An 8550-nucleotide genomic window follows, 5' to 3' on the forward strand; every position below is an offset into this window, starting at 1 on the left:
TGCACATGTTGTACATCTTTGTTTCATGTGTTCTGTGGTTTCCCAGCTCCAAAGTTATTGTAAATGAGTTTCTGAAGAACACTTTTTCATGCATTCGCCCTTTCTTTTTGGTACAAGAACTAGAGGCGACATAAGGAAGGTGCGTTATGATCTGGAAGGCACTGCCTGAAAGGGCGGTGGAAGCACATTCCATAATAACTTTTAAAAGGGAATTGGATAAATACTTGAAGGGGAAAAATTGCAGGGCTATGGGGAAAGAGCAGGAGGAGTGGGACTAGTTGGTAGCTCTTTCAAAAAGCCGACACAGGCATGACGGGCCAAATGGCCTCCTTCTGTGCTGTACCATTCTATGATTCTACTCTCGGGATGTTGGCACCACAGTCTTTATTATCCTGAGACCATTAAGAGTCAACCACACAGTGTGAGACTGGAGTCACATATAGACCAGACCAGGTAGGGCGGATGTTAGGTTCACTTCCATGAGCAAGTTTGTAATTAACCAACGGGCTTTGTGATTAACTTTCTGGTACTGGCTCACAGGTTACCAGATTTATTCAAAAGCAAAATACTGCAGATGATAGAAATCTGAAAACAGAAAATGCTTTAAACAGTCAGCAGGTCAGGCAGCATCTGTGAAGAGAGAAACAGAGTTAACGTTTCAGGTCGATGGACCTTTCGTCAGAACTCAGAACCAGAATCAGAACCAGATTTATCCAACTCAATTTCACAACATCATTTGAACTTTCAACCTCCAGGCTGCTAGTCTATTACCAAAAACCACCAGGCTACCATATCCTCCTTGTCAGTCCATCCTTGTCGTCCTCCCATATCTGTCCATTTTCACATAGAAAATAGTAGTAAGAATCATAAGAAACATAAACAGAAGTAGGCCATACGGCCCCTCGAGCCTGCTCCGCCTTTCAATCAGATCATGGCTGATCTTCTACCTCAACTCCACTTTCACGCCCGATCCCCATATCCCTTGATTTCCTTAGAGTCCAAAAATCTATCGCTTTCACTCTTGAATATACTCAATGACTGAGCATCCACAGCCCTCTGGGGTAGAGAATTCCAAATATTCACGACCCTCTGAATGAAGAAATTCCTCCTCATCTCAGTCCTAAATGTCCGGCCCCTTATCCCTTAGTGAGTCCTATAATCTGAATTGGCTAAATTGCTGGACCGACCCCCTTTGGAAGTACCACAAAAGCTCTAGCTCATGTTTACCTACTGCAGGTTCAACTTCTCAGTTTCTTAAAATGTGGTGATGGCTAAGAAAATCAGGGCCTTTATTTATCCTAACACTGGTAGTATTGAACATTTGAGTATTATCGTACGAAAGTTTAATGTATTCATACGATATTCCTTTGTCTGCTATCTTAAAAGAAATGCTCACCGATGAAAGGAATTTCCAGATGAAAGGAATTCACATGGATGTGGTTAGCATTCATACTCAAGTATCGAAGAGCACAATTTCACCCCGAATGGGAATACAACTCTTCAAATTCAAGACCTTGGTCCAAAATATTGGTGAAGTTGCTTTAAGGGTGTTCTGGGATTGTTACATCCCATCTGAATGTTTCATCAGTCTTTGACATGTTTTGCTCAAATGGATAACCAAAGAAAACAGGATCAAACCAGTGAATGCAAAGAAAATGTGAAGTAAAAGATCTACCCTCCAAGACCTGAAGCATTAGGGTTGCCAACTCTGGTTGAATGTATTCCTGGAGGTTTCATCACATGACCTCCTGCCTTCAACTGCCCCGCCCCCACTCTACCGCCATTGGTCGCCCAACACGTTCATCCTCTCGGTGCACCGCCTTCCCACGGCCAACTGGAAAGCGAAGAGACTCTTCGTTATCTGATTGGATGATTCTTGACTGTCAGTTTTCCCGTCTCCAATATTTTTATAACTAATAAACAGAAGTGTTCAAAGAAAATGAAAAAAACAATTTTTTTTAATGCCCCTATGGTTTTTCTCCCGTGTTGCTCAGGGCTGTGTCCTGGAGACTCCAGGTCAATCCCGTGCAGCACTTGTGAAATGTCTTTATTAATATGTCTCTTTATAAAACACATACACACACACAGATATTACACTTGACGTCCATATGCATTATAAAGATTAACAGTTCCTTTTACTTTACTTATGTGATGTAGGTAATCCAGGTCAGAGACCACTTTCGGCCCAGCTCACATTGATTTTCTGATCTTCAGCAGACTTGTTGCTCTGTAGGGAAGTTGTCCTCTGTGCAGCTATGCGTGATGGAATTGTAAACACATTCTTTAACAGCACATTTATTGTTTGGCTGCACCAAGCAATATCCTATCCCCAGTGACTTCTTACCCCAGCTGTGGGATGTTGCCAGAGCTAGGATTCAGCACTGAATCCATTCTCTCTCTTTTCTGTCCAATCAGAAAAGTCAGAAACACTTATTAGGAAAGTTGGGCGCTGAATTGGGCCGTGTAGCGCCCATTGTTTTGGCGCTACATGGCCTCTGAAACATCCAAGACGGCGTCTTGGCTGCGCACGCATGACTCCAGCGTGATGCATGCCGGACGCCATCTTGGTATAGGAGTTAGCGCATGCGCCAATACCGAACGCCGGAAGCATGTAACGTAAGGAGAAAATGCGTGCAATCAGTGCGCAACGCTGATTTAAAGAGATAGACACCATTTTGGACCTTGACGCTCAACTCAATGCACTGTCTTAACCACGCACACCTGAACGTGACTTAGTGTGCTTGAAGGACCACCCCCCACCAGCGCTATTTAAAGGGACCATGCAGGATTTACAGGTTAGTTGCTGGATTATTGCTTCTGGCTGCTGGTGGAATAGGAAGTGTTTTTTGAAGCTTACTGAGAGTTCCTAGACTACATTTGAGAGTGCTTTGGCAGGTACTGCCTTATGGTTCGGAAAGTTACAATCGTAGTTGAACAACATTCCTGGCAACCATGGATGGTCTGCTAGGGCTCCCGCTGGGCACTGAGCATGACTGGGAGCATGCAGAGAGGCCACGCACAGCAGGTCAAGCTGCGAGGAGAGGGAGGACGAGGAGGCGCAGGGCACTGAGCAGGAGGCCGTATCCAATGAGGGCCTTCCAAGACCAATTCTCTTATCTCAACATGACCGAGGAGGATTGCATCTGACGCCTGAGGTTCACCAAGGAAGCCATGACCGAGATCTGTCAACTGGTACGGCCACAACTGCAGCCTCAGAGTAGGACAAGGACAACATTGCCTGTGGCTGTGAAGGTCACCGTGGCGCTGAATTTCTACGGCTCAGGATCATTTCAAGCCTCTGCTGGCGATATGTGCAACATCTTGCACTGCTACACAAGGGAGGTCACAGACACACTTTACCAGATGAGGAACAGGTTTATCACCTTCCCCCTTGATAGAGACAAGCAGAACGAGCGAGCACAGGGGTTCGCTCGCATTGCCGGCTTCCCCACAGTGCAGGGTGCAAATGACTGCATGCACATTGCCCTGCGTGCCCCTCATATCAACTCGCCCATCCTCATCAACCGAAAGGACTTCCACTCCATGAACGTGCGATCACACGCATCAAATCATGAAGGTCGATGCCCACTACCTTGGGAGCAGTCACAATGCCTTTGTCATGCAGCAGTCCAATGTGCCAGCTATCTTTCACCCAGCTCGGCAAGTCAAAGGCTGGCCACTGGGTGACAAGGGCTATCCCCTCACGCCGTGGCTCATGACTCCAGTCAGGAACCCATGCACACGTGCACAGTACACCTATAATGAGACCCATGCTGCCACACGCAACATCATGGAGCACACCATAGGCCTCCTCAAACAACACTTCCGCTGCGTGGATCGGTCTGGAGGAGCCCTGCAGTACTCCGCTGAGTGGGTGGGCAGATTCGTGGTGGTATGCTGCATGCTGCACAACCTCGCCATCAAGACATTCACACTGAAAAACTATCAATTGTGATGTATTCACGAACTCGACGCTGTGATAATCTACAGTATCAGCAATTATTTAGTACCTCACCTGAATAAGTATTCATGCATGAGCCTGGACAATGAGTGATGCTTGGCTATTTGACTGTGGAGGGCATTACAACCGAGCCTGATCCCATTTTCAATGCTCGAATAGATGCATTTTGCAGCAGGGATCATCGAAGAGCAAACCCTGGATGATTTTTTTCCTCCCTAATCCGGGGTCTCTGAGGACAGTTGTAACATCCCAACTGGTGCCTTGTTTGAGCACGGGTCAAAGGTCAAACCTGGAACCTTCCTGGTCCAGATATTCTAGATGGTCTTCTCTCACTATCCTTTGATCTCTTTCTCTTGGGAATGAAAACAATTCCCATAGGAGACTGTTGTCATGACTACAATCGACATTCTGGAAATGACAGCTTGGAAAGATATGGTTCTTCTTGAAGATTATTGTTTGCTATTTGGAGGAGTGTAGAAGCTGCCACAATAAAACAAACCTTTCAGCGTGAGTGAGATTTAGTACCCAATTGTGGGTAGTTTTGTGCTGGGTACCCGCAACCAACAGGAGTATGTGTTCACTACACCCTATAATCATTTTGAAGCAGCACCTTTACAATTGATAGAGTGGAGACTTTAAGCCCATAATTTTTCAGAATGCCTAATGACACCACTGTGTCAGCCAATGAGTTGGAGGTGGGGCGAGACTTATGACAGGACTTGCAGCAAACAGGGTCTATTTTACAGCAAACAGAGTCTATTTAAACAGAGTCTCTATGAACTACAGCAAACAGAACTCATGACCGAAACTGCAGCAATGTCTCCTGATAAAAGCAGGATTATTTCTCCAGCAAAATGCAGTGAGTGGAGAGTAGTTACATGATACAAATTATATGCATAAAATCGATCCCAGTCACTTGTAGCAAAACGGGCTCCAGGCGTGATTGACGGAGGAATTAACCCATCGTCTCCATTTCAGCCGGGAATAGTGGTATCACGATATGCAGCCATCATTTTGGCCTGGATTTAAACCCAGGATGCAGAGGTGAAACAAGAGTGTAATATTCAGGAACTTTATCTTGTGCAGTTCCTGGGAACAGTGCATATTTTAAAAGTTGGCATTGGAGAAAGCATTTGTTATAATGTAAGGTCTTTAATACTACAGTTTGTTACAATGTGGGGACTAGTAACATGCAATTTGCTGTAATCAGAGGGTTGGGGGTATCCAGTTGGTGCAAGTGTTAACTGAAGAGAATCTGAGACTGAGCTTCACCCCATTTTCCAAGATGTTTTCACTAATATGCATTGAAGTAACACTAGAACAAAAATTGGTACATTTATAAAGAAAGTTTCCTCTACAGATCTGCCACATCTGCCTGTTAAAGTTAAGTAAAGTCTCTCTTATAACTGCAGTAACCTAAAGTTCCTTTGGTTTTCAATTATAAAGCATATGGAAGTCCCATATCTGCTCTGTGCTAAAGTTGAATCTAAGAGGTTTCCTCTGTGCCAGGCGTTTCTTTTCATCCCTTAACTCCATACAATCGTAGACCTGAAAAATGCTTCCACATCTGTAGAGGCTCTTCCAGCACCTGCCTCACACTGCGGAGATGCATCTAGAACCTCACACACACTGGAGATGCTTCTAGGATCTCCCTCACACTGTGGAGATGATCCTAGAGCCTCATTCATGCTGGAGATGCTTCTAGGACCTCTCTCACACTGTGGCGATGCTTCTGGAGCCTCCCTCACCCTGGAGATGCTTCTAGGACCTCCCTCACACTGTGGAGATGCTTCTAGAACTTAACTCATACTGGAGATGCTTCTAGGACCTCACTCACACTGTGCAGGCACTTTTAGCACTTCCCTTACACTGTGGAGACTCTTGTGAAGGTTTTTCTAGCACCACCTGCACTGCAGTGTGTCAGCCTTGGCTCAGTGGTAGGACTTTCGCCTCTGTCAGCAGCTTGTGGGTTCAAGTCCAACTCCAGAGACTTCAGCACAAATCTGGGCTGACACTCCAGTGCAGTACTGAGGGAGTGCTGCATTGTCAGAGATGCTGTCTTTCAGATGAGACGTTAAACTGAGGCACTATCTGCCCTCCCAGGTGAATGTAAAAGATCCAATGGCACTATTTTGAAGAAGAGCAGGGGTGTTCTTCTCTGTGTCCTGGCCAATATTTATTCCTCAACCAACATCACAATTATCACATTGCTGTTTGAGAGAGTTTGCTGTGAGCAAATTGGCTGCCACATTTCCTACATTACAACAGTGACTGCACTTCAAAAGTATTTAATTGACAGTGAAGTGCTTTGGGACGTCCTGAGTTTGTGAAAGGGACTATATAAATGCGAGTCTTTTTTTTTCAAGTTTCTCTTCAATTATTGGGTCTCACATTTGTGATGTCAGTTATGCCTGTCGTGTTTAGTTTATGCCTCCAGTGAGGCATTGTTGGAACTGGCTATACATCAGCAACCATAACAATTGCAAATACCAAACGGCCACTTGAGCTGTTAATGCCATGGTGTCACAGGAGACTGCTTCACAATATACATCTCCATGATGTCTTAATTCATCTGTACTGAAATGTCAACTCAGAATATGAGAGGGGAAAAAAGATAAATAAAACATTTATACACATAGTAATGCAGGAACCACTTTAAACAAATAAAGCTTAGGGAGTGGTAGTTTATTAAAATTAAGCAATTCACATACCAGTGGTTATGAGTTATGTGGCCCTCGCGATTTGATTATTTATTTTTCCTAATCCATCCCTTCCTGAAGCCATTTCTATCTGTATTCCACATGTCTTAACATTATTTTCATAAAATAATAGCCTACAAATTACTGTTGGTAATGTTAATGCCAACACACTGTGAGTATTGCTGTTACACAAACACTCAAGTGTTCCTGCAACATTCTGCTGTCTGCCACTTTAAAATAAAACCTCCATTAAAATAGAAGACACAGAAATGTCCACAACACCTCTTAATGATCTCGTAATATTGCAAGCAGCCATTTCTAAGCTGAAGAAAGAAAAACTTGCATTTATATAGCGCCTTTCACGACCTCATTACGTCCCAAAGCACTTTAAAACCAATGAAGTATTTTTGAAGTGTGGTCACTGTTGTAATGCAGGAAACATGGCAGCCAATTTGTGCAGGGCAGTCATTTGAAGGGCAGTCATTGTCACGTTGGTAAGTGCAGCAACCAATTTGTGCACAGCAAAGGTCCCACAAACAGTAATGAAATAAATGACCAGATAAAATGGGTCTTTTTTTTGGTGGTGTTGGTTGAAGAAAACATATTGGCCAGGACACCGGGAGAACTTCCCTGATTTTCTTCAAAAAGTGCCGTGGAATCTTATTACATCCACCTGAGAGGGCAGACAGGAACTCAGTTTAATGTCTCATCCAAAAGACAGCACCTCTGACAGTGCAGCACTCCCTCAGTACTGCAGTGGGAGCACCAGCCTAGATTATATGCTCAACTCTCTGGAGTGGGGCTTTAAACTCACAACCTTCTGACTCTGAGGCAAGAGTATTACCACTAAGCCAAAGCTGAAACTTACATGGGACATTGCTGTGTGCAAATTGGTTGCTGCACTTACCAACGTGACAATGACTGCCCTTCAAAAGTAATCCATTGGCTGCAAAATGCTTTGGGATGCCCCGAGCACATGATGAGGTGTTACATAAACGTAATTTCTTTCTTTGCCGACCGCTTTTGTTTATGAGCACACTTGATGCTAGCCATGGGTGAACGCTCAAATCATCAGTTTAATGTAGGAAGAATGGATGGTGCATTGAGTCGAGAGAGAAAGACTGTGTACTGGGAGTATTTGATTATATATCACTGATAAATGATGGTATTATTTCACAACAGCTTGCATTTATATGGAGTCTCTCATGTAGATGAACATTTCAGCATGGTTTACAAGGGAGAGAGGAAGAGACTGACCAGGAGATGGGAAAGATTAAAAGGCGGGGGTGGGGGCAACAGAATGCACAAAGAGGTTTTTAAGAGGGAGAGAGCTAGATAGCGAGGCAAAGTGATTTCACGAGAGCCCCATAGAGTGTTGTAGTCACTGGAGGATTACTTTCCGATCATAGAGTATTCATTTAGACCCAGAGGAGTGGAAGATGTGAACGGGAGAAGATTACTCAGGTAAGATGGACTCAAACCATCAGGAGGTTTGTAGAAAAAGACCTTGAAGATGGAATACAGTGGATCAAGTGGGCCAGTGTGAATACGTCAGCAACCACAGCAGGGTTTTAAAAATGAACTCGCTTAATCGAGTTCATCATTTATCAACTCCCTTTTCCATGTTTTCCCTAAAGGAAGGCACATTCATTAGGGAAGGAAACATTTTAGCAATGATGTTTGTGTATCGAAGAGAATCTGGATAGCAGGAGTCCTTTGTGACAAGGCAGGGCTGGGGGAGGAAGGAAGCCTCGCATTAAAGTGTGCCTTAAGCAGAGGAGTGTGACTGTAGAAAACCAGCAGAGCTCAATTATAATTCATTTGTAATTCTTTTCTCATTTTAGGATTCAAACTTTTCACTGTCTACGCCCACCCACCCATCCCCCCTGG

The sequence above is a fragment of the Heptranchias perlo genome, chromosome 29 (genome assembly GCF_035084215.1).
Source record: "Heptranchias perlo isolate sHepPer1 chromosome 29, sHepPer1.hap1, whole genome shotgun sequence".
Lineage (NCBI taxonomy): Eukaryota > Metazoa > Chordata > Chondrichthyes > Hexanchiformes > Hexanchidae > Heptranchias > Heptranchias perlo.